This window comes from Thamnophis sirtalis, unplaced genomic scaffold (genome assembly GCF_051295495.1).
Source record: "Thamnophis sirtalis isolate CommonGarterSnake01/CBP01778 unplaced genomic scaffold, rThaSir2_p1.2 scaffold_13, whole genome shotgun sequence".
Lineage (NCBI taxonomy): Eukaryota > Metazoa > Chordata > Lepidosauria > Squamata > Natricidae > Thamnophis > Thamnophis sirtalis.
The window spans coordinates 42,857,039-42,877,067 of NW_028261393.1; the positions used below are offsets into that span (position 1 = coordinate 42,857,039).

General features: G+C 42.1%; 1 protein-coding gene across 2 annotated transcripts in view; it reads right to left on the reverse strand.

Moving 5' to 3' along the window:
* The window catches only part of LOC106549156 (fibronectin type-III domain-containing protein 3A), a 69,213-nt gene extending 49,425 nt beyond the window's left edge, over window positions 1-19,788 (reverse strand). The window contains exon 1 of one of the 2 annotated variants that reach the window (XM_087728333.1): window positions 19,633-19,788. The gene's annotated coding sequence lies outside the window, so the exon portion shown is untranslated. Of the gene's footprint in view, window positions 1-17,366; window positions 17,505-19,632 lie in introns of those variants that run through there. The other variant, XM_087728334.1, reaches the window with a different exon arrangement.
* Window positions 19,789-20,029: the final 241 nt, after the last annotated feature.

Here is a 20,029-nt window from a genome sequence, read left to right on the forward strand (position 1 = left end):
GCAACAAGAGCCAGTATGAAAGCTTTCCCCTAACTTTAAACACAACATCTTCGCTGATTCTTTTCAGAGTTTGTGCAGAAAACTGGTACTAATTACAACGGTACCCCACTATTATGACAAGCAATTTTATCAACAGTGAAATAAAAAGGCAGTTTTCCAAAAGCCACACCTTTTGTCAAAAAATGTGGCTCTTCAGACTCTTCTTTCAATAAAACCTACTTCAACCCTCCACCGGCATATTGAAAAGAAAAGAAGAAGAAAATACAGTGCAAATCAAGGAAAGTCCTCTGGGAACTAACCAAGCATTCAAATTACTGGTTTAAAAATATAACCGGCTGTGAAAAACATGCCTGAAACATTTGAGATACAGGTGGCAGTTTGGAGGACTGGAAGGAGAAGTCAGGTGGTGTGCGGTGTCCCTATTTCCACATTTGAGGTTTCTAGCACATTATAAGGCACTTTTTGCATGAAGAAGGTTTTTCTAAAAAGCAAAGGATTTGTTGGACACACAACAGAAAAAATAGGTTGCTGCATTATTTATTTAGATGTATAGCACGGTTTCTTAACCAGCCTCTGGGGTTATTACAGAAGCCCTATACCAGGGGTTTTCGAACTTGGGAACTTTAAGACTTGCGGACTTCAACTTCCAGAATTCCCCAGCCAGGCTGGGGAATTCTGGGAGTTGAAGTCCACAAGCCTTAAAGTTCCCAAGTTTGGACACCCCTGCTGTCTATACAATGTTCACCGTATGAGAGAAAGGGAGAAGTGAATTGCAAAGGCTGGGAGCAGATAAGCCATTTACAAGTGGCCCATTCCCATAAGACAGGGATCAGCAACCTGCAGCTCTCGAGCCGCATGTGGCTCTCTCATCCCTCCACTGCGGCTCCCTGTCGCGCAAAATATGCGTCCCAATTGCCAATGTGTGATACCTGCCGGCACGGGATTTATTGAGCTTTTCAACCCCCAGTAAGCCAACCATGGATAAATCCAAGAAAAGAAAAGTTCCAGAAGAAAACAGAATGTTTAATTCAACTACATAGGCTAGTTCTGCGGCTGCTCAGGAAATAGTCAGGCATGGGAAGGGTTTTGTGGCTCCCTGTGTTTTCTTTTCTGTGGGAAACGGGTCCAAATGGCTCTTTGAGTGCTTACTGTTGCCGACCCCTGCCATAAGAATTTAATCAGATCGTTAAAAATACCATGTCAAGGTTTCCAACAAACATTCCAGAGCAACATTTAGATAGAAATTTCCACCACTTCAGAAACATTATTATGCTTGAACATCTAAGAGTCATCTTAGCCACAGGCAGATCTGTGTGAGGTCCTTAGTGCTCTCTGAGTTTAGTTGTTTTCTTTTATACATTTCACGACCCAACTAGGTAACATCATCAGGGCTTTGTCTGTGTGTGTCGTATGACATCTCCCCCCACCCCCAAAAAAGAGACTCAGGACAGCTATCAGCGTCAAAATAAAACATCACCAATGCAAAAACTCAAGTGCATGTAAAAATGATTTTTTTAAAAAGCATTGAAAAATATGTATCATGCACCCACATAATCACCTTCACACTCTCCCACTGGGAGAAGTAGAACAGGTAAGTCAAGGTATGACCAAAGTAGTTTCTGTGTAATACCCCAACCTGAGGGCTAGGAGCCCCCCCAAAAATGTTTCTTCTAAGACCCTTTGCGGTTTTCCTCTGGCAAACCCCACAGAAAACATTTTTTCAAAACAGGCTTAAAACATTCTGGAAAGTGCATCTTTCTTTCTCACTTAAGAAATCCACTCAAGATCTTCATTGCAGGAGGATCAGTTGCATGATAGCTAATTTTATTTTTTAAAAAAAACATTGTACTATGCTTGTAGAGAAGCTCCACAGCCCATAACCAAAATGTGATGCAGAAAGTGGAACTGAGAATGAAAGAGAGAGAGACAGAGACAGAGAAACAGGGACAGAGAGAGATGCAAAGCAGGAGGAATAAATGAAGGAACTCTGCAGGGGACTTTTAAGGAATTTCTGAAATCAACCTGCCTTGCTCTCTCTTTTCCTACTAAGGAACTGCTTCTTGCTGTTACTTCTAAAAAATCAACTAGCAATCATATTGAAACCACAGTATGGTTCTCTTGGAACCATATTGGTTCCAAGAGAAAGGAAAAACTTTTCCAGATAAACAGAAACTAAAATGCAGATCACCTTCAAGGAAAGTACGAAAACACTGTGACCCAATTCTCTCCTTTAGCCTATCGGGAAATAGATTAACAGTCAGAAGGGACCTTGTAGGTCATCTAGTCCAACCCCCTCCCCAAATCCAATAGTATTTCCCAACAAAATAAAAATTGGGGGTGGGGGTGAGAAAACTTTACAGAAGCGTTTAGGGGGAAAAAATCTATTTCCTCTGACATACTGGCAGTCCTCAACTTACAACAGTTCATTTAGTGACCATTCAAAGTTACAACACCGCTGCAAAAACTGACTTATGACCATCTTTCACACTTACGACCATTGTAGTATCCCCATGGTCACATGATCAAAATTCAGATGCTCAACTCATATTTATGACGGTTGCAGTGTCCCATGGTCAGGTGGGCACACCTTTTGCGACTGTCTGACAAGCAAAGTCAGTGGGGAAGCCAGATTCACTTAAACAACCCTGTTACTAACTTAAGACCTGTAGTGATTCACTTAACAACTGTGGCACAAAAAAAGGTGGTAACATGGGGAAAATTCATTTAACAAATGTTTTGCTGAGCAACAAAAATCCGGGGTTCAACTGTGGTCGTAAATTGAGGACAACCTTATATTTCATGTATGTCTGGCAACTTTTCCGAAGCCCCTGAAGGCCAGATGAAGAATCATGGATGGAAACTAATTAAGGAGACATTCCACCTGGAAATAAGGAGAAAGTTTATGACAGTGAGAACAATCAACTAATGGAACAAAAGTTGCCTTCAGAAGTTGTGGGAGCTTCATCACTGGAGGCTTTCAAGAAGAGACTGGACTGCCATCTGTCAGAAATGGTGTAGGGTCTCCTGTTTGAGCAGGGGGGGGTGCATTAGATCAGGGGTCACCAACCTTTAGGACTTCAGGGACCACTAAATTCATAATTTTAAATCCCACGGACCACTAATATGAATTTTTTAAAAAGATAAATAGTATTTAGTGCAATATCAAAAATGCAAATAGTTTTTCTGCGGACAACCAAAATTTTCTTGCAGACCACCCATGGTCCATAGACAACTAGTTGGTGACCACTGGACTAAATGACCTACAAGTTCCCTTCCAACTCTGTTAATCTGTTATCTGTTATTATTAACTTTAATTGTGTTGCAGTAAAGCACCCATTTCCCTGAGAATTCTTGGCAAGATCCCCTACTTTGTCACCTTAGAAACATTGGCAAGTGAGTTTGATCGAAACTGGTAACACCAGCTTTCATTATAGAACTTTTGAAACAACAAGGTACCAGGTACACAAAAACAATCCCAGGTGCTATGCAAAGGCTAAACGTGATCCTTGTTCCCAGAATGCACCGCTTCTCATAAACTTCAAAAACTGGCCTGTTTAAGAGCCAGTCATCTTAAATCATGACTTATCGAACAGAAAAATGAATCTTGTGACTGCCATAATGTAAAACGTCTAAGATCTGGTAATGAATTGCTTCTCATTAAGTCCAAATCCAAACAAGCTTTGAGTTTGAGCTCTGATTCTAAAGTTAGTATACAACCCCAAGAATATTTCCAGGAAAAAGAGGGGGTGGGGGAAGAGGAATTTAATGCAAATGAAAGGTTATATTGCCTAAAATCGCCTCTAAATGAGACGGATGGTAAAACAAACAAACAAATAAATAAAAAACTTGGGAGTCATGTTCCTGAATACAGAAGGTTATTTATTTCGGATTTTTTTGTTTGTTTATTAATCACAATAGACCCTGCCTCAAAGACAAGACTCCCAGTGGCTCACAAAAGAATATACAATGAAATATAAAATAATAAACAAGGGACAAATAAAATCCCAAGCACAGTGTATGGAATTAGTCCTTGAGAAAAGCCATTGCACATCACTAGAGACAGATTCATGCCCAACAGCTCTAGTCAATGAAAACCAATATTTATGCCATTTCTATAAATGCCATCATCAAATCTGGGAAACAAACCTTCATTTGTGTATTTTGTGAGGCATGGCTATTTCTTCTTTCTTTCTTAATGGTACTTAATATTTTACAAAGGGTTTCTAGCATTAATGCTTCATATACTGTATTGGTTGACAGGTCTTGAACAGACCTGGAGGTCAGTTTACCAAATATTTACCAGCTCAGTAAGCACTACTCCATTATTAAATTTTGACACTTGGGCCGTAACAAAAGCCTATTTGTAAATTTGAAGGTGTGTGTATGCACACACACACACACACACACACACACACACACACAGCCTTTTCAATGAAAAAAATCTGTAGTCCCTTAAAAGCGAGCAAAATAACTCAAGGATCAAATGCCTCGTCTTAAGCAGTGACCAGTATAGTTCCCACTTAATTTAACAGCTGCTAGGATATATCCCAGTGGAAGATAATTCTACTCATCCAATTAATCTATGATAACCAGAACAGCCAACTAAGTCAAAATGTCAATCTCTAGTGGCAATCATTAAAATATAAGCCTTTAAAAATAACTGCAAAGTTTGATGAAGTTGAAAAAATATTTAGTCACCAATGAGAACAGTACTTTTAAAAAGCTGTGACAAGTTTGCTATTGTTTCACTTCAAAACACATAGACTTAAACAAGGCTTTGAAAGTTGCCATTTGACATCAAATTGGCCTTTGGATCTACACTTCCAATGCTCAAATTTCAATTTTCACTATTATTTTCCTGGGCTCCAAGATCACCGCAGATGGGGACTGCAGCCAAGAAATTAAAAGACGCTTGCTCCTAAGGAGGAAAGCTATAACAAATCTAGACGGCATACTAAAAAGCAGAGACATCACTCTGCGAACAAAAGTGCATATAATCAAGGCTATGGTTTTCCCAGTTGCAATGGATGGTTGTGAAAGTTGGACCATAAGAAAGGGTGAGCGCCAAAGAATGGAAGCTTTTGAACTATGGTGCTGGAGAAGACTCCTGAGAGTCCCTTATACTGCAAGGCCATCCAACTGGTCAGTCCTAGAGATCAACCCTGACTGCTCTTTAGCAGGCCAGATCCTGAAGAGGAAACTCAAATACTTTGGCCACCTAATGAGAAGGAAGGACTCCCTGGAGAAGAACCTCATGCTGGGAAAGATTGAGGGCAAAAGAAGAAAAGGATGACAGAAAATGAGGTGGCTGGATGGAGTCATTGAAGTATTTAAGCATGAGCTTAAATGGACACCAGAGGATGGTTGAGGACAGGAAGGCCTGGATGAATGTTGTCCATGGGATCGTGATGGGTGGGACACAACTTTGCAACTAACAACAAAATGAACTACCAAAACCCCCTGAACATACTCAAGGTAACATACACTGCAACTCTTTGGACAGCCACACTGGAGAATGGAGAAAGAATCAACACAGAACTATTTAAGAAAAACTGATGACAGGCAGCCAAACTCTACTGTCTAAAGGAAAGTATTTAAAATGCATTAGTAACTTTTCATGTGTCTGCAATAGTAATCAATGGACTATTAGAACAGGAATAAGTTCAAAAGTGAGTTTTGTTTCAATGTTTTATATATATTCATATACCGCCCATCAAAGAAGCCAAGTTCTAGATATTCTTTAATTTTAATTACCAGAGAAGGCAACAGGAGACTTTATTTCAGCTATTTGTCTGAAGTGATATAGAGCCTCCTGTTTGAACAGGGGGTTGGTCTAGAAGACCTCCAAGATCCCTTCCAACTCTTGTTATTCTAGGTTCCATTTTCTATTAGGAACATTCTCAGTAGTTCTAGGACTGGCATTCCTGTAACGCTGGCAATCCAACTAGTCTGGGATTTAATGAGGACATCTGTGGTTTGCAAAAGCCAAATTACATGTTCGCATTCATTCTTAGGTAAATAACTCATGGAATTTTGTAATTTCATCGCCAGTCAGTCAAAGAACGAGTGGTAGGAACCCAGACAAAGCATCTAAGCATACAACCCACACACTAGCTGCCAGTTTCTTATTTGCACAAACAACTACAGTGAGCAATTTATTAATACCTCTAGACCTTTTTAATAAAGACTGGATGACTTCGTTTCACCCGAGAGTCAATGTAGTGCAGTGGTTAGAGTATTGGATTTGGACTGAGAAGGCATCCACATTGAAAGCAATGCTCTAATGCTTAGAAACCACCTTCATGGGAATCTTGGCATATGCCAAAGGAGGGGAGGAGGAAGAGTAAGTGTAAGGAGTCTCCCAAGCGTTGGCTTGATGTACCTTGCCAATTCTTCATTCATTAATTGATAATTCGGCTATCGTATGCCTGAGGGCATATGCTGACAATGAACTCAAAGCCAAAAGTTCAAAGCTTTGAATGGCATGGTATGCTAGTGCCAGTCTGGTATGGTGGTTAAGGCACCAGGCAAGAATCCAGGAAACCATGAGTTCTACCGTGTTTTCCCAAAAATAAGACAGGGTCTTATTTTCTTTTGGCCCACGAAATAAGTGCTTGGCCCTATTTTCATGGAGGTCTTATTATTTTTGAGGTGCAGGAGGCGGCGAGCGTGGTCACCTCATGGCTGCTGCTGTGCTGCAATATTTTCAGGGAGGGCTTATTTTCGGGGGAGGGTTATTTTAGCACATGTGCTCAAAAGCCCAATTGGGCTTATTATCCAGGGTGGTCTTATTTTCAGGGAAACAGGGTAGCTGGGTGACCTTGGGCCAATCATTCTCTCTCAGCTCTAGAAAAGAGACAAAAGTAAAAGACTTCCAAAATCTTCTAAGAAAAATATAGGGACTTGCCCAGGCAGTCGCCAGGAGTCAATAAACTAACCACAAGGCACACACCCACAACACACACAGCCACAAATCTAACCCTCAGCCAAATAAAACTGACCTGATCTAGCCCAGCTTGCAGAAAAGACTGTCCTCAATCTGTTGGGTACTGAGATGGTTCAAAGTTTGTTGTGGGATTCATGTCTACATTTCGTCCCTGCCAGCTAGTACGACACCAATAATAGATGGAGAGAACATTGTTTAAGCAGCATCTCACCATTCTCCAAACACAGGAATGTACATTATAAGATTGCCTAAAGCTTACTTTGGAATGTGAAAGCAACACTTGTAGTAGTCGATAGTTGCTCATTTATGAACAGAGCCCAAAGAGAATCGGTATCAAAACACAATCACTCCTTTACTATTTCATGCCCACTTTCTGATAATCTCATTTTATCAGATTCTCAACATTTTTTCTCATATTACAAGGGAGACCACACAGAAGCGCTTCAGGCAAAATGATTTACATATTCCAAATGTCAAAAAAGGTCAGGCAAATAACTATCTTTTGACAGGAACCTAGTTATAACTTAACTTTTGGGAGGCAGAGATGGGAAGGCCCCATACTTTCCATAACAGCAATCTGCTCATAACTGAAGGCATGTTTTTTTATTATTATTAAATCATTAGAAATAATTTTAAATATTTCCCAGGAGACCTTATATGGCCTCTCTTTTGTGTATAATACTTGGCTTCTATACAGAAAATGCCATTGGTTTGCAAATAATCATTAAAAATGTTTCTTAAGTTTTGCTTCAAAAGCAAATGTAGTCGAAAAGATAATTAATATGCCTTAAAATTTTGCCTTTGGTGAAGGAATAAACCACCAAAGGTTGTTAAAACTTTTTAATTCCTGCAAACACAAATGCACGCTCTCTCTCTCTCTCGAAGAAATTTCAATATATATTTCTCCCTCAATATTTATTACTGTATCTTGACTCCTCAAAATCAAAGTAAGAATACCAAACCTGATATACATACGATTGTGATCAGAAGTATTTTGTGGTGTTTTTACATCATTGGATAAAATCACAGCTCTAAATTATTTATTTGTATCCCACCTTTATTATTCTTACAAATAAGCGGCAAACATACTTAATCTTCTTTCCTTCTCCAATTTCCCAAAACAGTAACCATGCAAGGTGGATTGGGCTGAGCGGGAATGACTGGCCAAAAGTCACCCAACCAAATGTTATGCCTAAAGCGGGACTAGAACTTACAGGCTCCTGGTGATTGGCCCAATGTTACCGAGCCAACTTTCACGCCTAAGGCGGGACTAGAACTCATAGTCTCCTGGTGATTGGCCCAAAATCCTCAAGCCAGCTTTCATATCGAAGGCGAGACTAGAACTCTCACAACTCTTCTAGTTTCTAGTCTGGTGCCTTTTCCATTAGACCACAATTTTATTGTGAGTTCAACACTCCTCTGTTCCCTTCAGTTTTCCACTGTCATAACTTGGGACCAATCCATTTTTTTTATAGCAATAGCAGTAGACTTATATACCGCTTCATAGGCCTTTCAGGCCTCTCTAAGCGGTTTACAGAGAGTCAGCATATTGCCCCCAACAATCTGGGTCCTCATTTTACCCACCTCGGAAGGATGGAAGGCTGAGTCAACCCTGAGCCGGTGAGATTTGAACCGCTGACCTGCTGATCTAGCAGTAGCCTGCAGTGCTGCATTTAACCACTGCGCCACCTTGGCTCTAATTTTTCACTATAAAATCATGGATGTTTCTTCTGTGCTTGTCAGTTATAAAAAGCAAGGCATACGGTGCTTAGCGATATTGTACGGTCATAGTCCAGGAGAAAGAATTATGCCAGGGTTTTTATAGAGCAATTGTGGTAAAGGTTTGCACAAACCTTTACCTAGAAGAAGGGAGGAAAGTGAAAAGTTATCGTGAAGGGAAGTATGATCTGTTTACTCAGATCTATGGTTCTGCATATGATCTAGACATGTACAGCACACAGGCTAAGGAACTTGAACACAAACTAACAACTAATCAAGATCAAAATACTATAACTTCAGAGATTCAATCACAGTATTGCATAGGCATCAATTCATATTAGATCAATAGGAAGTCCTTAGGCCAGAGGCTATGAGTCAAAATCAGGAAAGGTAGAAACCTCTTTCTCCCTCCCTCCATCTATCTACCTATCCACCTACCTCTCCTGTTTCCCTGAAAATAAGACCTCCCTGGATAATAAACCCAATCAGGCTTTTGAGTGCATGCACTAAAATAAGCCCTCTGTCAGGGTTCCAAATAACATCCAAAATTAAATCAGAGTCCAAGGCAAAGTATTGCTCAAAGTTCCAATTTATTAAGTGAGTCATGTTGGCACATCTGGGAACCCTGACATTAACCCGAATCTACCTTAAAATACTTTGCCTTGGACTCTGATTTAATTTTGGATGTTATTTGGAAAACTGACACCCTCCCCGAAAATATTGCAACACAGCAGCGGCCATGAGGTGACCACGCTCGTCGCCTCCTGCACCTCAAAAATAGTAAGACCTCCCCAAAAATAAGGCCAAGCACTTATTTCGGGAGGAGTCAAAAGAAAGTAAGACCATGTCTTATTTTCGGGGGAACACGGTACGCTGGTTGAGATTACCTGCAACCACTGAAGAGGGAAGATAAATATGAGAGCAGAGGAAGAGATGAAAATGGTTAATAGAGATTAAGTATTCCCACAGCATGGGTTAGTGTCTTTCCTGCAGTTTCACAGCACAAGCCAGCATCCTAAACATCTCAATATTTATTTCCTTATTTCGCACTGCTATTACTAAAAGATGTAAATCCGTTATGAAGTAACATGGACAACACTTTTTGAAAAGTCTCAAATAGAGGGGGGAACTGAGCTCAGATCATGATGGGAAGAGTTGAATGGTAGAAGGTATTCTAGATACGCAGAGGAATCAAGGCTGAGTATCTGCAGTTATGAAGAATTCTAATTTCTCAAGGGATTGGAGGCTAAAATATATGAAGAACGGTTGCAGGAACTGGGTATGTCTAGTTTAATGAAAAGAAGGACTAGGGGAGACATGATAGCAGTGTTCCAATATCTCAGGGGCTGCCACAAAGAAGAGGGAGTCAAGCTATTCTCCAAAGCACCTGAGGGTAGAACAAGAAACAATGGGTGGAAACTAATCAAGGAGAGAAGCACCTTAGAACTAAGGAGAAAATTCCTGACAGTTAGAACAATTAATCAGTGGAACAATTTGCCTCCAGAAGTTGTGGATTCTCCAACACTGGAAGTTTTTAAGAAGAGGTTGGATAACCATTTGTCTGAAGTGGTGTAGGGTTTCCTGTCCAAGCAGGGGATTCCACTAGAAGACCTCCAAGATCCCTTCCAACTCTGCTATTCTATTCTATTCCATTCTATTCTATTCAGATGGCCTAGAAGAAGTATCTTCTTAAGAATCTTGTAGCATAAGCAAAATAAGCCAATTCAGTTAAAGTTGTTGAATCCCAACTGGGCTTCACAGCCATTATAATCCACTACACATACAAATAATGAAACTCTTTGTCCCTTAACATAGAATACTAGCATCCAGAGATCAAAAATCTTTTCTGTTCTTTGCCTATAATCAGAGGCAGGCATTTTTTAAAACTTGAGTGAAACCAAACAGCGGAAAACCTCTCCTCTTCTTCTACTGTAATCCTCATCAGCAGAGCTTTTAGATACCTCCAAACCAATGATGGCAAACCTTTTCGGCACTTGCGGAAATGTCATACGCGCATGTGTGCTCTCATCGGGGCCGCGCTCCGAAAAAGCCAAACTTCCGGGTTCTAGTGCGCATGACAATCAACTGGCCAGCACACATGGGAAGGCCGGCTTTCGGCACTGCCCCGTACGCAAAGGGCAGCTGACCGTCACACGTGCATGCGTGCCAGAAACCCAGAAGGCAAACAGGCAAGGCCACATGTGCCAGGCAACATTGCTTCGCGTGCCACTTTTGGGCATGCGTGCCATCGGTTCGCCATCACGGTTCCAAACTCTGGATTCTAAATCAGTGGTTCCTCCCTGCATTGTATGGCAAATCAATCTTATTTACAGGTAAAAGTTGTAGGGTACCTTAAAAATCAAATATACTCCTAGAATAAACCCTGCAGTATGGCTCAAACAGCCTGATACTCCTGTATACTGAGCATGTTTTTAATTCTTTTTATTTCTATTCTGCCGTTTTTTTGGCAAATAATTCAAGGTGGCAAACACATCCAACTTAACTTTCTTCTCCTATTTTCCCCGAGAATGATATTCCTGTGAGGTGAGTTGGGCTGAGTGTGTGTGATTGCTCCAAGGTCAGCCAGACAGTGAGATGTATATGATGAGACTAGAACTCCTGGTGACGAGCCCAAAGTCACTGAACTGGCTTTCATGCCTGAGACAGAACTAGAACTCACATTTTCCTAGTGACTGGCTCAAAGTCACCCAGCCACCTTTCATGCCTAAAGCGGAACTAGAACTCAACAGTATTCTCGTGATTGGTCCAAAGTCACCCATCTGGCTTTCATGCTTAAGGCGGGGCTAGAACCCCCCGTCTTCCACTTTCTAGCCAGGTGCCTTAACCACTAAGACCAAACTGGCTCAACACTCAGTAAACAACTATGAAATCCACAGCACTCCAAACTGTAATCAAGTTTAAAATTCAATTTAAAAAAATACTTACTCAGAAAGATACATTAACTAAATTAGAAAAATACTTATGTTACACATTATTAAAGTGAAACTTATTTAATTAGAAGAGAATATGAAAATGTTTTTTTTCCCTGCCATTCTTGCTCCCATGCATCTAGTATGTAGTGACAGCCTATCATTGTGCCGGAAGAGATTAAATTGCATTTGCCATTTAGTGATCTAAGCAGTGTTGGAAGAGATCTCGTTGGAGCTCTTCACAATTCCCTTATGTCTTAGCTGAAAATAATTGTGTCATCTGCCAATTTTGTCATTTAATTGGAAACATCTTGACTAAACTCATTTATTAACAAGTTGAACATGGGCCTAAACCAGATCCTTGGGGGACACTACTTTGCACTTCCCTCCAATGTGAGAAACTGCCCATTTATTCTGTTCCGTGTTTTCCACAGTTGTCAGTTGCAAGTAAGCAGATCCATACGCGTTGACCACTTTCTTGTGTTAGACCTATAATACCAAAATCTCCCCAGAATGCTTGTCTTCCCTTAGGAACAGATAGATGAGGTTCCATGGAGCTTGGGAAGGGAAGACAGACAGATGCATGGAAGCAATCCTGGATCTCTTACAATTCAAGGCTAATTCCCTGCTTGAGGCCTCCACCCTGCCAGGCTGAACCATAGTTCAACTACCGTATTTTTTGGAGTATAAGACGCAGCAAGGTTTTGAAGAGGAAATTTTTTTGAAATGTTTTTGCACTCTGCAAACCTCCCAAAAACGGCCCATTTTTCATGAAAACGGGCCTGTTTTTTTTTCTTTCAAAAAAGGGCATGAATAGCCCTTAGGAGGCTTGTAGAGTACTCCTGGCGGGGGGGCAAAAACGAGCAAAAATGGCCTGTTTTTTGCGAAAACCGGTCTGGTTTGTTTGGTTAAAAAAAGGGCATGGAAGCTTATAGAGTGCTGCTGGGGGGCAAAAAAACGGGCCGTTTGTCGCTCATTTCTGCCCTCTCCAGCCCCCAGGAGCTCTCTGAAAGCCTTCTAAAAGCTATGCACAGCCATTTTGGTGAAGGGGGAGGCGTTTTGGAAGGCAAAAAAAATGCTGTATTCAGTGTATAAGATGCACTCAAATTTTCAGCCTCTTTTTAGAGGGAAAAAGGTGCGTCTTATACTCCAAAAAATACGATAGTTTATTCAAGAGTCTTTCACAAGGACCTTTGTCAAAAATCCTTTTGAATGCAAGTATAGGACCACCTCCATTCATGCAACTGCTGACACCTGCAATGCACCTGCAGTGGCCAGCATGACTAAATGCCGAAGGCGCACGGAACGCTGTTACCTTCCCACCAAAGGTGGTTCCTATTTTTCTACGTGCATTTTTATGTGCTTTCGAACTGCTAGGTTGGCGGAAGCTGGGACAAGTAACAGGAGCTCACTCCATTATGCGGTGCTAGGGATTCGAACCGCCAAACTGCCGACCTTTCTGATCAACAAGCTCAGTGTCTTAGCCACTGAGCCACCTTTTCAGTGCTTCTTAATTTTATGTTTAGATTTTCTTCCCAAACTCATCCTCCATCCTACTCTGTTAGTCAACACATTCTCTTTATGTCCGCTATCTTTCTCTATCTTGTACACATTCTTTCCATGTCCACTACCCTCCTCCACTCCCATCCAAAAGTATTGAAAGGCGGGGGTGGTGGTGTTCTTGCTTTCATTTTATGTGTTCATGAAATGTACGGACGAACCTTTTTTTTTTAGCATTACAAAAGCTAAAGTAATGTTGGGGAAACTGAGGAGGAATGCTTCCTTGAGGCCATCCTACATTGTTCAGATTGTGTGCCTAGATGTCCTTCAGGCATCAAGTTCATTTCTGACATTATAGGCAGACGATCGTGGCGATAAGTTGCATACTTCTTCAACGGAACGATCGCTGTGAGTCAGATGACAGTTTTGATCGCTCAGATATTATAAGTCTATCTGAATGAGCACATTAATCCAGCTTCATTACAGACATTTATTCCAAGGTAATAGTGTAATTGGGACTAACACAGGCTGCCATACCATGTATTCCTCGAGCAGCATATTTATTAAGAATCTGAGTCCTATGAGCCACAATTTCCCAACTCTGGGAGATTCAAGGAAGCACGGAAAGCCTATAACACTGTGATGGTGAACCAATGGCATGCGTGCCATAGGTGGCATGCAGAGTCATATCTGCCAGCCCTCCCCAGAAGTTCAGAAATGGATTGTTCCCAAACTTCCAGTTACCCTGTTGGGTTCGTTTTTTGCCCTCCCCAAGATCCAGAGGCTTTCTTGATGCTTGGGGAAGACGAAAACTACACACACGCACACACTGGGGGGGGGTGTTCATGCACGCATGCAGGTGGGGTAGTGTGTGGTGTGCACGCATGCATGGGGGTTGCGCACACATGCGCAGGTGGGCGGGGTGCATTGCATTGTGGGTGTTGGGCATGACACACAATTTGGGCACGCGTTTACAAAAAGGTTTCCCATCACTGCTATAACACAAGATATTAAAATGAAGAGGATTTTGTGTACGCATGGTTAATAGTATTCAAACATATAACAAGCCAATCAATCACCCCAATACAGCTGGTCTTCTAGTAATAAAACATAGCTGCATAAAGTGTAAAGAAAATCTCACTAACAATGGGAACAAAGAGGCTACGTTCTTAATTTGATTCAATTATTCCTTTTAAGAGGAAAATTATCTAGCATCAAACTCTAGTACTAAATTTTTTCAATTTCACTTTCAGGTAAAAATTTGGCAAAGCCTTATTATCTTTGGAATGGATCGATTAATCTAATACACCATAAAATAAGATTAATTATGCTATCCTTAAATAGTAAACAAATTACATCCTACATCAGATTTACGCAAAGCACTGATACTCTAGTGTTCAGGGGAGCGTGAGGTCACCTATGCCATCCCACTTCTCTTTTCTTCCTAGAACTTTTTCCACAAGGGTCCACTTTTTTTTTTAATCAACCAAGTATTGATCCGTTGGTTGTGACAGGAATTAACCAACTTGCTTGTCTGACATCATGGGGCAAGAGAGAGGATGACTGGCCCAAAGTCACCTAGCCAGTTTTCATACCTAAGCCAGGATTTGAACTCTAACCCTGTAGCACAGAACTTTCTTCAACCTATAAACGTAGTCAGTTATCAGTAAATTACCACCCTTTGCGTAACCCCCAATTAAAAGGAGCTTCAAGTGAGACCTAATCCAGGAAATGCCATTTACAGGATCATTATATGCAGTTTGTCAATGATCCAAAGAGCTGCAGTTATTAGTCCCAAAAGTGGCTTTCGTTCATTGGAAAAATCTATAGGAAGATTTGCCGAGAATAGTTTTGTACAGTACAAGTAGTCCTCGACTTACGGCCACAATTGAGCCCAAAATTTCCACTGCTAAGCGAGAACATTTCTCAAGTGAGTTTTGCCCCATTGTACGACTTTTCAGGCCGCAGTTGTTAAGTGAGTCTCTGTAGTTGTTAAGTTAGCAACGTAGCTGTTAAGTGAATCCGGCTTCCCCCATTTGATTTTCCTTGTCGGAAGGTCGCAGGACCCTCTGACTGTCATAAATATAAGTCAATTGCCAAACATCTGAAGTTTCATCAGGGGACCATGGGGAGGTCGTAAGTGTGAAAAATGGTCATGTGTCACTTTTTTCAGTTGCCATTGCCTTCAAAAGGTCACTAAATGAACTGTTGTAAGTCGAGGACTGAGGGGTCACCGTACAGCATTACATTCTCTGGTCATTCCATGGCTGCTGATGGAGGGGAGAGAGGAAGATGCATAGTCCTTACCATTCCTAATCAATTCTGCAGATCAATACACGTGTCCCCTATAAGGTTTTTCAGTTTCCATGCCAAAGTAAATGTTTGTTCAGAGACAGGCCCAAACCTGGGAGATCATGTGGGTGCAACATTTGTGCAAATTTGTGAATCCGGGAAGCTCCAATGCTGCTGGGTTTTGTTTGTTTTTCCAAGTGACCGAGTTCCTGGATCACCAGGAAATATCGACCAGAAAGCTTAGGTTAATATAAAAGAGAGAGAAGGAGAGAGAAAGAGAATATATTATATCTCCACCGCAATGAGTCCTACTAGAAGGAGAGATAGAGTTCAATCTGGTTTTTTTTATTCAGGAATCCAAAACTTCTGCTCTGCAAAAGAGATAAGAGCTGACAAATCCACTATCTCAACCTTCCCAAATTAAAATATAACTTTAGTGCCATACAAGAATGCAGATGAAAGGGAAAACAAGATATATAAAGGCCTGTTTCAACAGCAAGCTTGCACAAAATCAAAACAATATTAAATTTTAAAAAAATCACAAACAATTTGGGGGAAAGAACTACAGTGATATTTCAAATGGCAAGAAAGAAAGTGATCTTATTTTATTTTGTGATCAACTTAACCAGAGTGAATAACTATCCTTAACACTATTTTAGTATAAGGCAATATTATTTTCCCAAATTTTCAAAAAAAACCTACTATATTTTTCTACTTCTATTTAATTCTAACCAGTTGTTATACTTCTCAAAATAGCCCCCCAGAAGAGTAAAATCAAAATATTGTGTACTAATTCACTCATTTTCTTTTTCTGTTCTTATTTTTAAAGTATTTGACGACAAGTGAGTGAACTTGGGCCATGCAACTGCATAAGCTACTTCGGAGTTTTGCAAAGCTTCGGATATTGCCCTGGGCTCCACAGAAGAAACATGAAAAAATAAAGTAAAATCAAGATGCTTACAGCATGGTTCCTAAACAACAAAAAGCTATATAAATTATTTCACTTATTATTATAACCCTCATATAAGTCAGATCCTGGTGATAGGTATGTTACCAACATGGTTGGAAATGGAGGACCATAAAATACACCTCATTTCAAAGCGATTTATCCCCAAGATGTAATTTCTCAGCTGAAAACTGATTAGGCCAGAATCACAAATCTTTCCAGGGTGGCAAATTTGACATTTCCAAAAAAAAAAAAAATGTCACCCATACCATTGCATAATGGCTGCTGTAGCAAGTGCAGCTGGTCTTAAAAACACCTATATCACACAATCGTTTTTAAGAACCAAACTACAGCACTATCTCAATGACTTGTCCATTCTGTCATCCTACAGATTTGCTGTCCCTTATCCAGGACAATGTATTTAAACAGCATAAACGCATGAAAATCGAACGCAGGTTTCCCCCCCCCCCGTCGAAAATAGATACCCTTTTCCTTTAATTAATCTAAAAAGCAAACCCCGTTTTTTTTTAAAAAAAACCAACAGATAAAAGAAATTATGAAATAGATTCCATTTATACATTTATACATTGATGACTAAAAAAGCTGAAAAGGAGAACAAACAGGAAATGTACAATGAAGTATAAAATACACCTGCCAGTATTTGCGTCACTGGCCGCCAGTTGGCAAGATTATAATAACACACACTATTTGCCATATGTTGAGGAAAGGTTCTTGCAAAGGGGGGGGGAAGGAGGGAGGGAGGGAAGGTGGTCTTCTTAATCCCAAAACAGAGGTTTCCATCATCTGAATTACCCTCTCCCCCCCTCCCCTCTACGCTGCCAGCCTGTGATCGCAGCTGCAAAAGACATGACTGAAACCTTGCTTGGCACCTTCTAATATCTTCGCAATTAAGAAGGACCATGGACATAGGTTCCAAATCCCCACCCCACCCCTCTCTCTCTCTCGTTCCCTAAAGGAAGGGATCCAGAAGGTATTTCAGGCGGTTTGGAGAGCAGCCGCCGATTAACGGCACCTACCTTTGGCTCAGGAGAAACGCTGTGGGAGGCGCGGAGTTATCTACTAAGCTGCTAGGCACTCAGTCAAAAGGCCGGGGGAAGGCGACGTGGCATTCAGATAGACAGCATTGAAGGGGAAAAGGGGTGGAGAAGAGCGGAGGGGAAAGCATTCCCCCCCTTCCTCCACCCCCTTTCCCCTCTTTTCAAAATAATTAGCCGCAGCAGCAGCAGCAGATCATCAACAGAAAAAGATAGCCACCTAGAGTCCAAACCTTTAAAAGGAGTATCAGCCGGGACCCATCACCTCTGCTCTGCTGGGAAGGGGGGTGGGGGTGGCTGACATTCCTAGGAATCTTTCTCTCTCCCCGCCCCTCCCCAAAGGGAACTTCTTGCCACATAAAAGAAACCCACATCCATAAAGCAGGTGGAAGCAAAACTGGAGCATATACATTTACATATACACACATATATATATATATATATATATATATATATATATATATATATATATATGTATGTATGTATGTATGTATGTATGTATGTATGTATGTATGTATGTATGTACGTACGTACGTACGTGTACACACACACACACACACATACATACATACATACATACATATATATATATATATATATATATATATATATATAATTATAACATTATAACATTATAACATTATAACATTTCCATCTGTTTAAGTGCCTTTCCACAGGCATCTTGAAGTTTCTTATACCTTTGGCCTCACATTTCCAGATGTTTCCAGCATAAAAAATCACAATCCTGGGGCCACAGATATTAGGGGTTCCCTCCAACAAACTCTACTAAACTTTGCAACCCAGCTTTTGAACCCACATCTCCTTTGGGTGCATCCTGGCACACCACAACCGCCCCCCCCCATCACCCTCTTTTGCCTAAAGCCCTCTCCACTACCTCTCCCCCTTCCTTGCGGGTCCAATTCTCTTCACCTGGCTTCCAACCCAGCTTTCTTGCCTGACCCTAAGCTGTGGTTATCTCTCCCCATTTTCCCCCCTCCATTTCCCCAAGTTTGGGAGTCACCCCCCCACACACACAAAACCCCTTCCCCAAACTCCAACCTCCATTCCTCCAAAAGCAAGGTCCTTTCTCCCCAAATCCATTTTCCACCAGCAAGGATTAACAGCCAGCCCACCACCAACCCCCCCCCTCCACTCCCATCAACTCCTCCCCTTCCTCATCTTTCCAAGCCTCTCTTCCCTTCTGACCCCCCCCCACCTCCTCCACCCACCCACCCAAAAAATAGGGGAGCATAACCAGCGGCTGGTTGGAAGAAAGATGCTGGCTCTGGAAATAGAGTAAAAGGAAAAAAGAAAGAAAAAGATCAGCTGGAGGAAGGAGGCGGGTTTTTGTGTTTTTTTTTCCCCCGGAATAATAAGTCAAGATGGGAATGCAAGGCTGGTTGGCAGGCAGACAGAAAGTGGAGAAGGAGGCCCTGGAAAATTTAAGGAAATGGATTTAAAAAAAAACTTGGTCAAGGGGAGGGGGAAATTTGCAAGGGGGTGTGGAAGAAACAGGAAGGAAACCAGAAAGATAGGTAGGTAGATGATAGAGAGATAGATGATAAATGGTTGGTTGGTTGGTTGGTTGGTTGGTTGGTTGGTTGGTTGGTTGGTTGGTTGGTTGGTTGGTTGGTTGGTTGGTAGGTAGGTAGGTAGGTAGGTAGGTAGGTAGGTAGGTAGGTAGGTGATAGAGATAGATAGATAGATAGATAGATAGATAGATAGATAGATAGATAGATAGATAGATAGATAGATAGATAGATAGATATGGATGGAGATAGATAATATAGGTATAAAGATTATAGATATAGATAGACAGATAGCTAGAGATACAGATACAGATATAAGAAAAGCTGGGGCTGCAAAGCGCCGGGTTTGCAACGGGGGAGAAGGGAGATCAGCACTTTTTTTTTTGCAAAATCCTGGAATTATTCTGGAATTCGGGTGGGGGGTATAGAAATCAGGGGTGGGGTGGAAAGGGGTTCAGCGGGGGGGCTGTTGCTGGGGGGTGAAGGAGGGGATCGGCATGGGGAGGGGGAAACAGTGGAGTCAGCCTCTTCATCCCCCCTTCCTCGCTCCGGTATTTCCGGGGGGGGCATCCCTCTCCCCTCCCTCGGTGCACCCCCCCCCTTTTATCCCTCCCGTCCTTCTCCTCCTCCTCCTCCTGCCGCCCGGCCAGTGCCCCGCCCTGGCAGCCCGGAGAGAAGCCTCTCCCGTCCGGAAGGGGAGCCCTCGGCAACTCACCGCGCGGGGGGACCGGAGGAGGAAGGCGGCGAGCGCCGGGAGGGCAGGACGCTCCAGCCGCCGCCTCAGGCTCGGCGCCACGAAGCCTCGCCGCGGCAGGAGAGAAAGTCGGACGGCTCCGCCATGATGGAATGCAGGCTGCGGCGCATGCGCGGTTACCGCAGACGGGAGGGCGGGGGGAGGAGAGAGGGGGCGCGCGGCCGGGCGCGCCAACCACAATGCGGTCTCGCTCGCCTCTTACTCTCGCTCACTCGCTCGCTTTCTCATCTATCCCGGTCCCGGCGCTGCGCAGAGACCTTGCGTGCTAAGGAGAAAGGAAAGCCGTTGAAATAGGCTCGGGAGGCAGACATTGCTTTTTATTTATTTTTCCTCCCCTGCGACTTGAAGAGGGATGGGG